This window comes from Scyliorhinus canicula, chromosome 7, assembly GCF_902713615.1.
Source record: "Scyliorhinus canicula chromosome 7, sScyCan1.1, whole genome shotgun sequence".
Taxonomy (NCBI): Eukaryota; Metazoa; Chordata; class Chondrichthyes; order Carcharhiniformes; family Scyliorhinidae; genus Scyliorhinus; species Scyliorhinus canicula.
Window position 1 is genome coordinate 50,919,911 of NC_052152.1, and position 18,516 is coordinate 50,938,426.

Consider the following 18,516-nt stretch of genomic DNA (forward strand, 5'->3'; position numbering starts at 1 on the left):
TGTGGGTTTGGGATGTGATGTCAGTGTTCCTGGACAGCACCCCTCTCGACCCCCACCTCCTAGTCGGTGAACCTGGAGGTGATCAGAGCGTCAAGTGCGCGATTGTCTTGGCGATGACATTGTGCGGCCTCCTGTTCGTGCCCAGGCCCATGTCCTGCTCATCGTGCCCCTCCCCCACAACTTCCTGGTCGGACGAGGCCTGCCCTCCCTCCTCATCCTCCTCCAGCACATCACCCCTTTGCTGTGCGATCTTGTGGAGGATCCAGCAGGCCACCACGATGCAGGTGACCCTCTCAGCTTCGTACTGGGAGGGCCCCTCTAGAGCGATCCAGATACCTGAACTGCATCGTCAGGATGCTGAAGCACTGCTCTATTACTCTCCTGGTCGCTGTACGGGCGTCATTGTAACGGGTGTCCCCACCAATCTGTGGTCTCCGGATAGGTGTCATCAGCCACGGCGGGTAACTCCTGTCACCCAGGAGGCAACCCCTCTGCCGGGGGGGGGGTGCCCCTAGAACATGTCAGGGGTCGCCAAGTGTGCCAGGATGAAGGAATCGTGTCCACTGCCCGGGTATCAAGTGCAGACGTGTACAATGCACTGCTGATGGTCACAGACCAGCTGTACATTCGTTGAGGGAACCTTTCGGTTTGTGTACAGCGGCCAGTTAACCGCAGTTGTCTGTAGGACAACCTGCATCCCGTCTATCGCCCCCTGGACCCGAAGCATCTCGGCAATGGCGGCTAATCCTGCTGCCCAGCATCCTGGCGGGCTCAGTCCACATCGAAATGGATGTATCGATCTGCCTGGGCATATAGAGCCTCCGTGATGGCACGGATCCACCTGTGCGCTGAGATCTATGAGATCACGGACAGGCCCCCAGTCAGCACCTGGAAGGACCCCATCGCGTAGATGTTCAGGGCGACCGTCACCTTGACTGTCACCGGGAGCGGTGCCAGGTGTGCCATGATCTGGGAGATATGTCACGCTGTCTCTCTGCTCAGCTGGAGTCTTCGGCCGCATGCGCAGTCCGGCAGGTCCTTGAATGACAAAAGCTGCCAGTACATGTGAGGTGTCAAAGAACAAAGACCAAAGAACAAAGAAAAGTACTGCACAGGAACAGGCCCTTCGGCCCTCCAAGCCTGCGCCGACCATGCTGCCTGTCTAAACTAAAATCTTCTACACTTCCGCAGTCCGTATCCCTCTATTCCCATCCTATTCATGTATTTGTCAAGATGCCCTTTAAATGTCACTATCGTCCCTGCTTCCACCACCTCCTCCAGCAGCGAGTTCCAGGCACCCACTACCCTCTGTAAAGCCTCCACATCCTTCTAGTAGTGTTGCAACCAGAATTGAACACTATACTCCAAGTGTGGCCTAACTATGGTTCTATACAGCTGCAACATGACTTGCCAATTTTTATACTCAATGCCCCAGCCAATGAAGGAAAGCATGCTGTATGCCTTATGGTCATTCGGAACCTCCTTGACACCTTTTTTAAAATTAATTTACGGGATGTGGGCGTCACTGGTTAAGCCAGCATTTATTGCCCATCCCTCATTGCCCTTCAGAATGTGGTGTGAGTTGACTTTGTGAACCGCTGCAGTCCTTCAGGTGTAAGTACACCCTCTATGCTGTTAGGAAGGGAGTTCCAGGATGTTGCCCCAGCGACAGCGAAGGAGCGGCGATATATTTCCAAGTCAGCGTGGTGAATGGCTTGGAGGGGAACGTCCAGGTGGTGGGGTTCACAGGTATCTGCTGCTCTAGTCCTTCTAGACGGCAGTGGTCGTTGGTTTGGAAGGTGCCTTGGAAGGTGCTGTCTAAGGAACCTTGGTGAGTTACTGCAGTGCATCTTGTAGATGGTACACATGGCTGCCACTGTTCGTCAGTGGTGAAGGGTTTGAATGCTGGTATGTGAAAGTACCTTTAAGAAATGGGTGTTTAATAAATGTACCTTTAAGAAATAGGTGTTTATCAGTGATGACAGAGTGTGGAGCTGGGCTGTCTGTCAGCTTCTTACTTTTGTTTTAGGCTGTTTGCTGCAGGGTGTGTTTTAGTTTTGTTTTCAGAGCTGGGTAGCTGCAGTCACAGCCAGAAGGGGTATTAGTCTCTCTCTGTAATTTAAAAACTGTAAATCGATCCTTTGGTGATTTAAAACTAATAACTGCTCTTAGTAGTGACTTTAACCTGATGTACTTCTGTTTAGAGGTTTTGTTTAAGTCTTATGGATGTTAAAAGCACAGCTTAAGGATTACTTAGTGTTGTATTCTTTGGGGGTTGTATTTGAATTAATGGTTGCTATGATGTTCACTGTATGTTTTAAAAAGGTTAACTTGAGTTCATAGAATAAACATTGTTTTGCTTTAGAAAAGTTTTACATTTCTGCTGTACAACACCTGTAGAGTGGGCCGTGTGCTCCCCATACCACAATCTATTAAAAGTTGTGGGTCAGGTGAACTCCATGATACACTTTGGGGTTCTCTAAACCCTGGCCCATAACAATCCTTGTGGAAGGGGGAGCAATCAAGCTGGCTGCTTTGTCCTGGACAATGTCGAGCTTCTTGAGTGTTGTTGGAGCTGCACTCATCCAGGCAAGTGGAGAGTATTCCATTAAACTCCTGACTTGTGCCTTGTAGATGGTTGACAGGCTTTGGGGAGTCAGGAAGTGAGTTACTCGCCATAGGATTCCTAGCCTTTGACTAACCCTGGTAGCTACAGTATTAATGTCATAGATGATCATCAGAGAATGTACAGTGCAGAAGGAGGCTATTCAGCCCATCGAGTTTGCACCGGCCCTTGGAAAGAGCACCTTACTTAAGCCCATACCTCCACCCTACCCCCGTAACCCAGTTGCCCCATCTAATCTTTTTGGACACTCAGGGCAACTTAGCCTGGCCAATCCACCTAACCTGCACATCTCTGGCTAGTCTAGTTCAGTTTCTGATCAATGGTAACCTCCAGGATGTTGATTGTGGGGGGGATTCAGTGATGGTAATGCCATTGAATGTCCAAGAGCGATGGTTAGATCATCTTATAGGATATTGCCATTGCCTGGCACTTGTGTGGTGCAAATGTAACTTGCCACAAGTCAGCCCAAGCCTGGATATTGCCCAGAACTTGCTGCATATGGACATGGGCTGTTTCATTATCTGAGTCGTCGCAAATGGCGCTGAACGTTGTGCAGTCATCCGCAAACATCCCCACTTCTGACCTTATGATGGAAGGGGGGTCATTGATTAAGCAGCTGAAGATGGTTGGGCCTAGGACACTACCCTGAAGAACCCCTGCAGTGATGTCCTGGAGCTGAGATGATTGACCTTCAACCACCACAACCATCTTCCTTTGTGCCAGGTAATGACTCCAACTAGCGGAGAGTTTTCCCCCTTATTCCCATTGACTCCAGTTTAGCTAGGGCACCTTGATGCCATACTCGGTCAAATGTTGCATTGATGTCAAGGGATGTCACTCTCACCTCACCTTTGGCCTTCAGCGCTATTGCCTATGTTTGAACCAAGGTTGTAATGAAGTCAGGAGCTGAGTGACCCTGGCGGAACCCAAACTGAGTGTCCATGAGCAGGTTACTGCTGAGTAAGTGCTGCTTGATAGCACTGTTGATGACTCCTTCCATCACTTTGCTGATGATGGAGAGTAGACTGATATGGCGGTAATTGGCTGGGTTGGATTTGTCCTGTTTCTTGTGTACAGGACACACCTGGGCAATTTTCCACATTGCCGGGTGGATGCCAATGTTGGAGCTGTCCTGGAACAGCTTGGCTAGGGATGCAGCAAGTTCTGGAGCACAAGTCTTCAGTACTATTGCCAGATTATTATCAGGACCCATAGTCTTTGCAGTATCCAGTGCCTTTAGCCGTTTCTTGATTTCGCATGAAGTGAATCGTCTTGGCTGAAGACTGGCATCTGTGATGCTGTGGACTTCTGGAGGGGATGGAGATGGATCATCCACACGGCACTTCCAGTTGAAGATTGTTGCAAATGCCTCAGCCTTGTTTTTTGCACATATGTGCTGGGCTCCTCCATCATTCAGAATGGGGATATTTGTGGAGCCTCCTCCTCCATCCAGTGAGCTGTTTAATAGTCCACTACTTCCTCCTCCTTGGCCTGTTGGGCGGCTGCCTCCTGTCCCTCTGTGGCACGCTCCACTGCTGCCCACTCCACTGCTGCACACTCCGCTGCTGCAGCTTCCTCCACCTCGAGCAGCACCAGCTCGTTCAGCTGTAGGACATCCCTCAGGGCTGCGGCAACTAGCAGAAAGGCCACCATTGCTGGTTGAATTCCAATATCCATTTTCTGCAGGGGATGAAAAGTCAACATGATAGCATGATGCGTACCCCCGTGCCCAACCAGGCCCACTGGGCTACATGGTGGCCCCGGTTGGCACTGCGGGCTCCGCCCCCGCATGTCCTCCCCCCAGCATTCCCCCAATCCTCGTACCCTGGCCCCATCGGTGGCTGGCACCGTGGGGGCCTCTGGTACCTGTCCCTGATGCCAGGGGTACCATCAGCTCGCACTGCCCTTACCAGCGGTACGCTCTACATCCCCTGACCTATGCCCCCATAGTGACAGTGGTAATGCCCTTGGGTGGGCAGCCTGATGCCCTGCCTGTGGGTGGCTGTTGGTTGGGTGGTAGGGGGCAAGGTGGAGGGTGGGGTACGGGGGTGTGGGCACTCATACGGCCGGGATCACTCTCCAGAAGCAGGGGCCAAGGTGTGTGGTCAGTGGGGACGCAACAAGATGACTGCCTTAATGGCGGTCCATGCCTGGACACCGCCCCAGCCCCATGGTGGCGGTTCACCCCGACCACTCGGCCGTCAAACCCTCCCCTCCGCCCTGGCAGGGCCTCACCTCTCAGCAGGCAGTCCACGGTTGCGCCTCTCTGTGTCATACCTCCTCTCTCTCCCTCATCAGCCATGACGCCGGTTTCACGATTTTTAAAACACTAAGTGAACCACGCCTTCAGGAACTTGGCCCATCGGAGGCAGAGAATCGCGGAAGCCCCGGAGAATACCGGGTTGGTCGCACTAATGATGTGCAAACAGTGTTTACTGTACATGCGTTCTGGAGCATATTGACACCGCTGTCGATTGACGGAGAATTGTAATTTGGTGTCAAATTGGTGCCCACCGTAATTTTCACCTCGGAACCTACTCTCCAGCCAATCGCATTTCCTGATTTCAGCGTCAGCCCCTTGAGTGTTTTGCTGCGTCAAAAAACCAGAGAGTCACATGTCGGCCAGACCAGATCAGAATGTTTCCTTCGCTAAAGGGCATTAGTGAACCAGATGGGTTTTTACATTTAGTGGTTCATGATCTTTAATACGGACGCTCGATTTTTATTCCAGATTTATTTAATTAATTGAATTCCCCAGCTGCCATAGTGGTGTTTGAACTTGTATCTCTGGATCATCAAGCCATAATATCAACCATGTGACTATGAAGGTCCAAATCTTAGTTATCGCTACATATATAGGAAACAGCTTGATTGGAAGTTATGATGATGATAGCCATATGAGCAAACATTCTATTGATTGCTCATTCTTTAGCAACAGGCTCTATTTTATTTCAATCTTGTTACAGAAAGCTGTTTTAAATGTTCGCAATTTGGGACAAGCAGTATTTTGAAATAGTGAACGTATGTTAAAATTATTTATTATGCCAAAATTAAATCAGACATTGATTGTCAATGGAATTCCTTTTGCCTCCAGTATCAGTTTAACTACGAAAGTAAGAGAGGGCTCAGGTTCACTACAATCACTTCAATTGTATTGTTAACTCATGGGCAATATTTGTCATAACAGATCAACATAAACCAACAAAAGTGCCCAACATAAGATTCTTAGCTTTGCGTAGGTTTTGAATGATCAACAAAGTTGGGTCAAGATTAGTCCCGTGCCCACTTCAAGTGAGAATGGTCAAATGTAGTTCACATAAGAAGCTTTTAGCCTGCAGAATTACATTAATTAATTCATCCTTATTTGAAACGCAGGTTTCACTGGTAAATGGGGAAGCATGGGAACGTATTGCGATCCCCAAACTCCAGAGTGTTTTCTTTTTTGCATTATTTCACTGTGAGAACACTATGAAATATGATTACTTTGTTTATTTCCACTATAAGTTCATCAATTAATTTCAAAGTATAAGAATATTATTATAGCTGTGTTGCCTTAGTTAGGCCAACATTTAGGTCAGCAACCTCTGGCACTGTGCCAGTGTGCACTTGTAAATCTTGAAAATTAACATTATTATCTATTTTGGCAATAATTAGTGATTCCTTTACTCTGACTTCTCCTGGACCCACAGAAATACAGTAATTAAAAAATGTTCTCATCTTTTCTGAACAGTCTCCAGCAGTCCTTTTATGGGCTGTTGGTAAGACCATCCCAGGCTCAGCACTCCATTAGCTTCTGTTAGTTTATCGAACCTCACTAGGGAAAACACCTGCCTATTTGAAAAGTTTGTTACATTTTACTGTCTCTTCTTATAATCTAATTGATGCGACCATCAATTCACTCAGAGACACGAGTTGAAGTAAACTGTGGCTTTAATCGACTTACAACTGAGCCTGCCTGCGACTAGCTGAACTGAAGGCAGGCTCGCAAGACCGCAGCACTTTATACTTCCGACAGTGGGTGGAGCCATGGGCGGAGCCAAGGGCGGAGCCAAGGGCGGAGCCCTGTACATGCTCCTCATCTCCCCCTGTGGGCAGAGCCGCGCAACGGCTCACAGATGGAGCCCACAGGGACACAGTGATATACAGTGTGAATTTATATTATACATTCACCACAATAATGTCATGAGACTTGATCAAATTGGTCATTCCAAGAGTGAGCACAGTCTTTGGTTGTAATTATTTCGGTTTGTGGCTGCCAATGACTGGAACATGGTACAACTAAAGCTGAAGAAAACTAATTATATTGACATGGATGCCTTTCGCAGAAGGGTTAAGGCTCTGTTGAAAGATACTTGCACTTGCTAAACCAGGGGTTCCCAAACGCAAATCTGCTGCCACCCAGGCATCCGTGAAGTGTCCCTGGGGGGTCCACAGAACTGGAAGCATGTATGTGTGAGAGAGGGGGAGTGCATTGCATGGGAGAGTGGGGGTGTTTGGGCCTCGGAGAAGTGTGTGTGAGAGAGCAGGTGAGTTCTGTATTCGAAGAGAAGTGTGTGTGGGAGGAGGGTTCAGGCCTTGGAGAGGTGTGTGCAAGAGGGCAGTGGGTGGGTTCGAGCCTCATGGAGGTTTGTGTGAGTGAGGGGAGGGGTTCAGACCTTGGAGAAGCATGTGTGAGAGAGAGGGGGTTCAGACCTCGGTAGGCTTGTGTGAGAGAGGGGGGTTCAGGCCTTAGAGATGCATGCGTGAGAGAGAGGGGGGTTCAGACCTCGGTAGGCTTGTGTGAGAGAGGGGGTTCAGGCCTTAGAGATGCATGCGTGAGAGAGAAGGGGGTTCAGACCTCGGAGAGGCATGTGTGAGAGAGAGGGGGGTTCAGGCCTCGGATAGGCATTTGTGAGAGGGGGGGGTTCAGACCTCGGAGAGGCATGTGTGAGAGAGGGGGGTTCAGGCCTCGGTAGGCTTGTGTGCGAGAGAGGGGGGTTCAGGCCTCAGAGAGGCATGTGTGAGAGAGAGGGGGTTCAGTCCTCGGATAGGCATGTGTGAGAGAGAGGGGGGTTCAGGCCTCGGTAGGCTTGTGTGCGAGAGAGGGGGGTTCAGGCCTCAGAGAGGCTTGTGTGCGAGAGCGAGGGGGGGTCAGTATGTGTGAGCAAGAGGGAGTGTTTGTGCCTCGGAGAGGCATATGTGTGAGAGAAAGAGGTGAATGTGTGTGAGAGAGGGATTGTGTGTGTGAGAGAGGGAGGTAAGTGTGAGAAGGGTGAATGTGCGTGTGTGAGAGGGGGTGTGGCAGTATGAGGGGGTGAATGTGTGTCTAAGAGAGGTGTGAGTGAGGGAAAGGAGAGAGAGAGATGTGCATGTGTGCGAGGGAAAGAGAGATGTGTCTGATATGAGGAGCAGCTTTCTAGCATCATTCCTCTCACCTGGGCCTCTGCACACGGGACGCTCTGACTGCCACCAGGTTCACCGACTAGGGGGTTTGACCATTGGCACACACATCCTATCTCACCATCCCCCCCTCCACATGCCAGCCACACCCTCCATGAACAACCCCCCCCCCCCCCACCCCCAGTCCCATTCAATCCCCTCCATGATTCCTACCCGCCTACTGCTGGATGCGGGTCCTGGGTTGGCAATAACAGCAGGCCTGGTCCGTGGGATCAAAGTTGAGGACAACCTGCTCTGCATTGAGTTCTGGTGCACCACATTTTTAATAAGAGAACTTCTTAATTATTATCAGATTACCCACTCTGAAATTGTGTACTATTTCCAGCCGTTAATGTTATGGGGTCATGGGAAGAAGGGGGCCATTTAGTTGGTGAACGTATTTGTGTTGTGTGCCTCTTCCTAATTCCTAATAGATGCATAGATTTAGCCAATTGCTGCAACACTGCCATCTATTGTTCAATGGGCTGACTATTTTCCTGTGATCACAGACAAATCTATATTATTCGATCATCACATCTTTCTTTGAACTAAAGTATTTTTTGGGAGCACTTCCTGCCATATCAAAAGTAGACATATCTTCCCTGAGCTGCTTGAATATTCGCTGGTCTTCGTCTCTGAGACAATGTATAAGTATTGCCTTCTTACAAATCACTGCTACAGCGCCACCACACTCAGCCGGGATCCGTGCCGATGGCAGGGGGGGGGGCTTCCACAAGGGCTGGGGGGGGGGGGGGGGGGGGGGGGGCTGGTGGGGGGTAGCCAGGGTGTGGCTTGTAGGGTAGCGGATGGTGGGTCAGGTCCGCACACGGCCGGCACCGTGTTATACAGTGTGACGGCTGTAGGTTATGCCGTGTGCATGCATGGCCAGGGACCAGGCCATTCTCAGACCGTTTTTGGTGTGGGAGCTGGGAGTTTGATACGGCGCCGCTGCTAGTTCGTCATCAGTCCCGAAGTTTTGGCGTCATAAAACGCCCGCAAAATCCCCGTTCGAGTCGGCACTTAGCCGCTGAAACCGAGAATCCAGCCCGAGTTGTTTACACTACAAACTACCCTACTATTCTTCATGCTATTATTGGTCAGAGGGTTGCGGTCATTGGCCCAGCATCTGGCTGTGCTGTTTCCGATTGGCCACGTGGCCTATCAATCACAGGTCTGACACTCTTCCCCCTGTTGTGTTTGGTCGCTTGGGACATGTTGGGTGAACAAAAAGGCACAAAACACCCAACTCCCACTTATAGAGTATTCTCAATTTGTTTTATTGCAGCATTGGGAATGTATTTCACTGCATTGGAGAGAATGTGCCCTCCCCTGATTAATTGTATTTTTAAAATTTTATTGCATTATATTGAATTTTAAGTGCAATTTTTAAATAAATTTTATCCTATTTACTGATCAACATTTTTTATACAAGGAAAGGGGCTGAGAAAATTAAAGGTTTTAGTTGGCACCACTCTTTTCTTTTATAATAATCTTTATTAGTAGGGGCAGCACGGCGGCGCCGTGATTAGTGCTGTTGCCTCACGGCGCCGAGGTCCCAGGTTCAATCCCGGTTCTGGGTCACTGTCCGTGTGGAGTTTGCACATTCGCCCCACGTGGGTTTCACCCCCACAACCCAAAGATGTGCAGGGGAGGTGGATTGGCCATGCTAAATTGCCCCTTAATTTGAAAAAACGAACTGGGTACTCTAAATTTAAAAAAAAATCTTTATGAGTGTCACAAGTAGGCTGACATTAACACTGCAACTAAGTTACTGTGAAAATCCCCGAGTCGCCACACTGTGCCTGTTCGAGTACACTGGGGAATTAAGAATGTCCAATTCACCTGATAAGCATGTCTTACAGGCTTGTCGTAATTAAATAAAGGATTACATCTTCGACAGCAGTCTAATTGTTTAGAATCGAATAGTTTGCTACAGACAGCATTCCCTCCATTACAGCAACTGATGCATTAAAAAAGAGAAATCTATAATTTTCAATATATCCTTCTATTAGGCAAATGAGTTTTGTTGTTGCTCCCAGTATTTAACTGTAGAAAGAATCCTTGTGTTTGAGCGCTGTTTAGAGAGGCATGTTTCTAGATGTTTGCGGTCCAGGCGAGGGGACAGGAGAGGCGATTGGGGGAGCTGCCGTTTAGACTATTAGGGAGAAGCTTTTGGTACCTAGGCATTCAAGTGGCGCGGGAATGGGACCGGCTGCATAAATTAAATCTGGCCTGGCTAGTAGACCAAATGAAGGATGATTGTCAGAGATGGCACGCGCTCCCGTTGTCATTAACAGGGAGGGTGCAGACGGTGAAGGTGACGGTCCTCCCGAGATTCCTGTTCGTGTTTCAATGTCTCTCCATCTTTATTCTGCAGTCCTTTTTTAAACGGGTCAACAAAGTGATCTCTGGCTTTGTTTGGATATGCAAGACCGTGCAGGTAAGGAAGGTAATGCTTGAGCGGAGTCGGGGAGAGGGCGGGCTGGTGCTGCCAAATTTTAGTAACTATTACTGGGCGGTGAATATAGCCATGATCAGGAAGTGGGTGGTGGGGGAGGGGTCAGCATGGGAGCGTATGGAGGCTGCTTCATGCAAGGGCACCAGTTTGGGGGCATTGGTAACTGAATCCCTGCCATTCCCGCCGGCACGGTATTCCACCTGCCCCATGGTGGTGGCAGCCCTGAGAGTCTGGGGGCAATGGAGGAGACATGTGGGAGCAGAGGGAGCATCAGTCTGGTCCCCAATCTGTAATAATCACCGGTTTACCCGGAAAGTATGGATGGGGGGTTCCGGATATGGCAGAGAGCAGGGATTGAGTGGATGGAGGATATGTTTACAGAGGGGAGCTTTCTGAGTATGAGGGCGCTGGAGGAGAAGTTTGGGTTGGCGAGGGGAAACAAATTCAGGTATCTGCAGGTGCGGGACTTCCTACGTAAACAGGCGTCAACCTTCCCACTCCTACCACTAAGGGGGATTCAGGACAGGGTAGTTTCCAGAGGGTGGGTAGGAGAAGGGAGCGTCTTGGACATTTACAAGGAACTTATGGGGTCAGAGGAGACGCAGACTGAGGAGCTGAAGTACAAGTGGGAGGAGCTGGGAGAAGAGATAGAGGATGGTCTATGGGCAGACACGTTGAGTAGAGTCAAGGCGTCCGCAACATGTGCTAGGCTCAGCCTGATACAATTTAAGGTCGTTCACTGGGCTCACATCACAGTGGCCCGAATTAGCAGATTCTTTGGGGTGGAAGACAGGTGCGCAAAATATGCGGGAGGACCAACAAACCATGTCCACATGTTCTGGGCATGTCCGAAGCTTAGGGGATTTTGATAGCGGTTTGCAGATGTCATGTCCACGGTGTTAAAAACAAGGTGGCGATTTTCGGTGTGTCGGAAGATCCAGGAATCCAGGAGGAGAAAGAGGCAGACCTTCTGGCCTTTGCTTTCCTGGTAGCCCAGAGACGGATACTATTAGCCTGGAGGGACTCCGAGCCCCCGAAGTCGGAGACCTGGCTATCGGACATGGCTAGCTTTCTCTGTTTGGAGAAAATCAAGTTCGCCCTGAGAGGGTCGCTGTTAGGGTTCGCCCGGAGGTGGCAACCGTTCGTCGACTTCTTCCTGGAAAATTAATCATCAGCAGAATGGAGGGGGTTTAGTTTAGCTTCGAGTAGGGGGTTAATAAAGGTGGGACCTGTAAGGGTGGGAGACTGCTTTTGCACTATGTTTATAGTTTCATGTACATTGTTTATCGTGTTGTTGTTATAATACCAAAGAATACCTCAATAAAATGTATATTAAAAAAAAGAGAAGCATATTTCTAACATGTGAAGTTCATCTTCATAAAGTTGATTTTTACTGACAGAGGGATAAATAAACTATTGCAAAGTTATTAGCTCATTTGTCAAATTCACCAAAAAATCTGCATCTTTATTTTTGCTGGGGCTTATTATGTCTTTCTTTTAACCTTAGAGGATTAAATCATGAGGGCAGGTTGCATAAGTCTCATTTATTCATTCATGGAATATAGGCATTGATGGCAAGACCCGCTTTCATTGCCATCCCAATTTGCACTTGAGACGGTTGAGGTGAGCTGCCTCATGTTCCATTGCAGTCCATGTGTTGCAGGTACACCTCCAGTGCTGTTACAGAGGGAATTCCAAGATTTTGACTCAGCAACTGTAAAAGAATGGTGATATGGTTCCAAGTCAGTGTGGTGTGTAGCCTACAGGCGATGATTTCCAATGTCCTCCTTCTGTTGGAGAGGTTTTGAGTTTAGAATGTGCTGTTGAAGGAGCCTCAGCAAGTTTCTGCAGTGCAAAGTAGATGGTGCACATTGAAGTTGTGATGGACCCGTGATAGAGGGAGTGAATGTTCAATATGGTATATGATGTCCCACTGCTTCTGTGTTGTCAGATTGCTTGTTAGTTGTGATGAGGAATAATTTCTTCCAGTTAGACACAGGAAACATGGAAACATTCATTTTCTGTCCTTGCCAACTACTTCTCCTGACCACTGATTACCTTCCTTACATCATGTCTTAGGCTGAAAAAAACTACTCACAATCTTAGTGTCCTATTTCAACATGTATCCTTTCCACACTAAAAGTCTGCCTAGTTCAACCGTCATAACATTGCACACCTCCAACTCTGCCACGTTTGTGAATTAAGGCCTTTTTGTTATCAACAGATTCATTTATTCCACCTACTGCTGGCTGATATCCCATCCTCCACCCTTCAAAAATCTCAGCTTATTCAAAAACTCTGCTGCCCATTTCTAAGTTCTGTTCACCCGCTACTCCAGTCTTTACTAACCTACATTGACTACCACTTCCCAAATAAGGTTAGAATAGGAGAAGGATGTTCATTGGTATCCTTCCATGTCGTAAGAGGATGGTTTATGCCATGGTGGTCAACTTTGTGTTATACTTCACCTGCCCCACTCTAGCATGGCAGCCTCTGTGGCATTTATTGCAGAGGGAAACAGAGCTGAGAGGGTGCACAATTCACTCGCCTCAGTTTCCTGTGGACCCTCTTCAAGACCAGGTTAAGATTTTCTTTTTGCCGACCTGTTCGAATGGCCCTTTGAAACAGTCAACCTGCAGAGGTCACAGTCTTGAGTGATAATCTACCACCTTCACACATTACTCACAGTCCTGATAGTGGAGAAATGGAACAACATCTGCAAAACACTTTGAATAAATAACCCTTACAACCAGAAAATGAGTAAGACTGCAGAGGACGTGTGCCTATGCCGGATCTTACTTGTTTTTACTGGTGGTCTGGTTTTATTCTCTCCCATTCCCTAACCATGTCAATGTTTTCTAGGTCATTTCTAAATACTATTGATAGATTACACTTATCAGCATTTACAAAACGTTCAATTCTTAAACATAAGGTAGACTTCCCGAGTGCAAACTGTTAAGAAGTGGGGAACATTTAAATTAAAAAATGAAAAAGGGGAATTGATAAGGGCAGCTGTCTGAAGGGTGTTTTTATATGCGAATTAGCATACCAATGAGAAAAGCAAGCGTTTGCCTCTGTGACTAGGGGAAAACAATGGGGTGTGGAAGAGATAACTTCAAAGAGGGGAGATAAGGGAGTTGTCACTTGTATGTTCAAAGTCAGGTCCACAGGATGGGTAACATCAAAGGAAAAGAATGTTATATCCATCGCACAATAACTGGAGAAACAAACACAAAAGAGACAGCTACCATCACAGCCACACCCAGCTGCAGGATACAGTCTCCACTTTAAGCAAGTTATCGCTAAAGGAACAGTCGGTTACAATCCAAAACTTGAACTGAGAACATAGAACATAGAACAGTACAGCACAGTACAGCCCCTTCAGCCCACGATGTTGTGCCGACCATTTATCCTAATCTAAGATCAATCTAACATATAACCCTTCAATTTACTGTTGTCCATGTGCCTGTCTAAGAGTCACTTAAATGTCCCTAATGACTCTGACTCCACCACCTCTGTTGGCAGTGCATTCCACACACCCACCACACTCTGTGTAAAGAACCTACCTCTGACATCTCCCCTATATCTTCCTCCAATCACCTTAAAATTATGTCCCCGCATGACAGCCATTTCCACCCTGGGGAAAAGTCTCTGGCTATCCACTCTATCCATGCCTCTCATCACCTCGTACACCTCTATCAAGTTACCTCTCTGCCTTATTTGCTCCAGTGAGAAAAGCCCTAGCTCACTCAACCTTCCTTCATAAGACATGCCCTCCAGTCCAGACAGCATCCTGGTAAATCTCCTCTGTACCCTCTCCAAAGCATCCACATAATGAGGCAACCAGAACTGGACACAATATTCCAAGTGTGGTCCAACTAGAGTTTTATAAAGCTGCAGCAAAACCTAGCAGCTCTTAAACTGAATCCCCCTGTTAATGAAAGCCAACACACCATCCGCCTTCTTAACAACCCTATCAACCTGGGTGGCAACTTTGAGGGATCTATGTATGTGGACCCCAAGATCCGTCTGTTCCTCCACACTTCCAAAAATCCTGCCTTTAACCCTGTATTCAGCATTCAAATTCGACCTTCCAAAATGAATCACTTCACATTTATCAAGGTTGAACTCCATCTGCTATTTCTCAGCTAAGCTCTGCATCCTGTCAATGTCCTGCTGTAACCTGCAACAACCCTCAACACTATCGACAACTCCTCCAACCTTTGTGTCATCGGCAAACTTACTAACCACCCTTCCACTTCCTCATCCAAGTCATTTATAAAAACCACAAAGAGCAGAGGTCCCAGAACAGATCCTTGCAGGACACCACTGGTCACCGACCTCCAAGCGGAATACTTTCCATCCACTACCACTCACTGTCTTCTTTTGGCCAACCAAAGTTCCCTGTATCCCATGCCCCCTAACTTTCTGAATGAGCCTACCGTGGGGAACCTTATCACATGCCTTACTGAAATCCATATACACCACATTCACTGCCCGGCCTTCATCAATGTGTCTCGCCACATCCTCAAAGAATTCAATGAGGCTTGTGAGGCATGACCTGCCCCTCACAAAGCCATGCTGACTATCTTTAATCAAACTATGTTTTTCTAAATAATCATAAATCCTATCAGAATCCTTTCCAATATTTTGCTCACCACAGATGCAAGACTGATGGGTCTGTAATTCCCAGGGATCTCCCTATTCCCTTTCTTGAATAGGGGAACAACATTCGCCTCCCTCCGATCATCCGGTACTACTCCAATAGAGAGTGAGGACGCAAAGATCATCGCCAACGGCACAGTAATCTCCTCCCTCACTTCCCGTAGTAACCTTGGGTATATCCCGTCAGGCCCAGGGGACTTATCTATCCTGATGCTTTTCAAAATTTCCAGCACATCCTCCTTCATATCAACCTGTTGGAGTCTATTAACCTGATTCACACAAAGAAGGTTACACATTCGCTGAAACTGAAGACAGTTTTCCCAAACGTGGACAAATAACCTGTGTGGTAATTATCTGCTGTGTTTAGTTCACAAGAGCTATGTAATAGGGGTCTGATTTAGCACAGTGGACTAAATCGCTGGCTGTTAAAGCAGACCCAGGCAGGCCAGCAGCACGGGTTCAATTCCTGTACCAGCCTCCCCGAACAGGCGCTGTAATGTGGTGACTGGGGGCTTTTCACAGTAACTTCATTTGAAGCCTACTTGTGACAATAAGCAATTTTCATTTCATTTCATAATTTTGGACGTTGTTTGGGAAAAAGGGCGTCTCACAGTTCAGGAAACGTAGGTAATTGGGAACAGAGGGTCATCTTGATGTGATACTGTGTGTGTATAGCCATTAGTGTAGTTCAGTGTACTATTACAGTGCATTAAAGTCCTTCGGCGGAATTTTTTCTTAAAATTGGGCTATGTCCCCACATCCGCGAGAAAAAGGTCGCGAATCACTCTGGACTTTCCGGCTGTCGATACAGGGCCCTGCATGCACCCTGCAGTGGGCCCACACAGCAAGCCAGCCCCAAAAACATAGGCCCCACCCCCCCTCGAGATCGCGCCTGCCGATCGGTGGCACCGATTATGCGCCTGCCCATCCTGGAGGACCAGGACCCCCCCCCCCCCGGTGACGAAACCCCCACCCGCCACCAGGGCTGCTGCGGACTGGGGTCTGCAGCTGCAACTCCAAGCTCCCGCCAGGTGGAACCATGAGCGAACCATGCTGGCGCCAACTCGGCCAGCTGCCAGCGGAGAATCGCCACGGGGGCCTCTTTCAATGGTCCCCGGCCAGGCGCCGAGTCGACCGCGTGCACGACTACCGCCGGCATCAGATCCGATCGCGGGTCTGACGTCTTATTCTCCCCTCCTCCCCCCCCCCCCCCCCCCCCCCCACACACACACACCAAGCGCAATTTCGGCGCAGAGGCTCGGAGAACCCCGCCCCTTGTCTTTTTTTAAGTTAATAAATATTCTTTGTCACAAAATGACTGGATTAATCCTCAGTGATTTACGTATGTTTTCTTACAATTGAAAATATTTACCACTAAGAACCGATGTTCCAAGTTACCCTTCTGGGTTTTGGGATACCCTTGCATTTAACATCAGCGGGGTTTTCTTCTTGTAAAATATTTTTATTCTCCATTTTCACATTTTCTTCAAAATTTACACCCCACCCACAAGCAGTAAACGGTAACAAATACAAAGTCAATTCCCTGATCAACAACAACGATCCCATCCTCCCACCACCCCAAACAGCAACCACCCTTGGCAATATAAGCATCAAATAAAACAAACCCTCCCACAGAAGGACAATCCAAGGAGAAAAAAAAACAAGAAAAAAAGAAAAAAGAATCAGGAATCGCCTATGGTCACCATTGACCTATAGAGTCCCCCCACCCCCTAACATTCAATGTCATCCAATCCCCGAAAGAGTACCGTACATGACACCCACGCATTGCGAGCCCTCCCCCCTGCCTCCCACCACCTCTGTCCCTTCCCCTCAACTTTCCACCCAGGCTAGACTCATCGGGCCCTGTTCTGCCGGGCTCCGATGGCCGCAGCCCCTCCCCCCACCTCACTCCCGTTCACTGGCTGGCTTAAACCGGCCAGTGTGGTGGCCCCCGCCCGGGTCTCTTTCCCCCTTGCCCGGTCCCAGGAAAACCAAGAACTCCCCTTTAGCACACAGACCCCACATACGCACCCAAGCCCCAAAGAACCATCATTGCAAGCGAAAGTCCCATTTCTTCCCTTGTCCAAGTATATATAACGTTAGCTCATTTAGCACATACACATAGTAGTGAAAAAATACAGCTACATGAAGCTACATCGATACATGTCCACTTCTCAATTCAGCCACAGTCCTTCTGCCTCGTGCATTGTCAAACATGAAGGCGACCGACCGCTGGTCGATGACAAGGGTGAACCTCCTACCGGCTAGGTAGTGCCTCCAGTGCCGCACGGCTTCCACTATGGCTTGTGCTTCCTTCTCGACTGAGGAGTGTCATAGATTATCATAGAATTTACAGTGCAGAAGGCGGCCATTTGGCCCATCGAGTATGCATCGGCTATTGGAAAGAGCATCCTACCCAAGGTCAACACCTTCACACTATCCCCATAACCCAGTAACCCCATCCAACACTAAGGGCAATTTTGGACACTAAGGGCAATTTATCATGGCCAATCCACCTAACCTGCACATCTTTGGACTGTGGGAGGAAACCGTAGCACCCGGAGGAAACCCTCGCACACACAGGGAGGATTATCAAACTATTCGGAAGGACAGAGTGGATGGTAAGGGAGGTGGTGTTGCTCTGTTATTTAAGGATGACATCCGGGCAATAGTAAGGGATGACATCGGTGCTATGGAGGATAAGGTTGAATCCATTTGGGTGGAAATCAGGACTAGTAAGGCGAAAAAGTCACTGATAGGAGTAGTCTATCGGCCACCAAATAGTAACGATATGGTGGGGCAGGCAATAAACAAAGAAATAACTGATGCATGTAGAAATGGTACAGCAGTTATCATGGGGGATTTTAATCTACATGTCGATTGGTTTAACCAGGTCGGTCAAGGCAACCATGAGGAGGAGTTTATAGAATGTATCCGCGATAGTTTCCTAGAACAGTATGTATGGAACCTACGAGGGAACAAGCGGTCCTAGATCTTGTCCTGTGTAATGAGACAGGATTGATTCATGATCTCATAGTTAGGGATCCTCTCGGAAGGAGCGATCACAATATGGTGGAATTTAAAATACAGATGGAGGGTGAGAAAGTAAAATCAAATACTAGTGTTTTGTGTTTAAACAAAGGAGATTACAAGGGGATGAGAGAAGAACTAGCTAAGGTAGACTGGGAGCTAAGACTTTATGGTGGAACAGTTGAGGAACAGTGGAGAACCTTCCAAGCGATTTTTCACAGTGCTCAGCAAAGGTTTATACCAACAAAAAGGAAGGACGGAAGAAAGAGGGAAAATCGACCGTGGATATCTAAGGAAATAAGGGAGAGTATCAAATTGA